A 1,173-nucleotide genomic window follows, 5' to 3' on the forward strand; every position below is an offset into this window, starting at 1 on the left:
TCGGAGTCCCGCGGTCCTCGGTCGGTGCCGGTCGGTCGGTCGAAGGAGGCGGCGGCAGGTCGGTCGGTGTCTCGGTCTCGAAAAACGACAGAGTCCAGACTTTAAGTTGGAGTGTAGAGCTCCGAGTATCCGAGGCTCGGACGAGAACGGAAATAGGCCAGGTCGCTATATGTGTAGGGATAGTGAACGGGCGACCAGTCGGTCGGTCGGTCGGTCGGTCGGTCGAAGGCGGCGGCGCGGCCGGCCGGCCGGAGGCGGCACGAACGAGGCCCGCCCGCCCGAGTCGGTAGGTCGATGGTGTCTAGGAATAAGTCGTAACAGTAACAGTAACGGTAGCGGCTGCGGTCGCGGCGAATTGACGCTAGAAGGGTCGGTAGTGCTCGGTTACGGTCGGCGCCCGCGATACCGGAGTTGGTCGCCCGGTAACGTTATCGGTCTCCGCTCAGGCGGGCCGCGTGCGTGCGTGCGTAAGAAGTGATGGTCTCCGCGCGTCGGGTTACGGTCGGCGCCCGCGTTACCGGAGTTGGTCGCCCGGTAACGTTATCGGTCTCCGCTCAGGCGGAGCGCGTGCGCGCGTAAGAAGTGACGACGGTCTCTGCGTGCCGGGTTACGGTCGGCGCCCGCGTTACCGGAGTTGGTCGCCCGGTAACGTTATCGGTCTCCGCTCAGGCGGAACGCGTGCGTAAGAAGTGACGACGGTCTCTGCGCGTCGGGCTACGGTCGGCGCCCGCGTTACCGGAGTTGGTCGCCCGGTAACGTTATCGGTCTCCGCTCAGGCGGACCGCGTGCGCGCGTAAGAAGTGATGGTCTCTGCGCGTCGGGTTACGGTCGGCGCCCGCGATACCGGAGTTGGTCGCCCGGTAACGTTATCGGTCTCCGCTCAGGCGGGCCGCGTGCGTGCGTAAGAAGTGATGGTCTCCGCGCGTCGGGTTACGGTCGGCGCCCGCGTTACCGGAGTTGGTCGCCCGGTAACGTTATCGGTCTCCGCTCAGGCGGACCGCGTGCGCGCGTAAGAAGTGATGGTCTCCGCGCGTCGGGTTACGGTCGGCGCCCGCGTTACCGGAGTTGGTCGCCCGGTAACGTTATCGGTCTCCGCTCAGGCGGAGCGCGTGCGCGCGTAAGAAGTGATGGTCTCCGCGTGCCGGGTTACGGTCCGCGCGTTACCGGAGTTGG

This window comes from Tubulanus polymorphus, chromosome 12 (assembly GCF_964204645.1).
Source record: "Tubulanus polymorphus chromosome 12, tnTubPoly1.2, whole genome shotgun sequence".
NCBI lineage: Eukaryota > Metazoa > Nemertea > Palaeonemertea > Tubulaniformes > Tubulanidae > Tubulanus > Tubulanus polymorphus.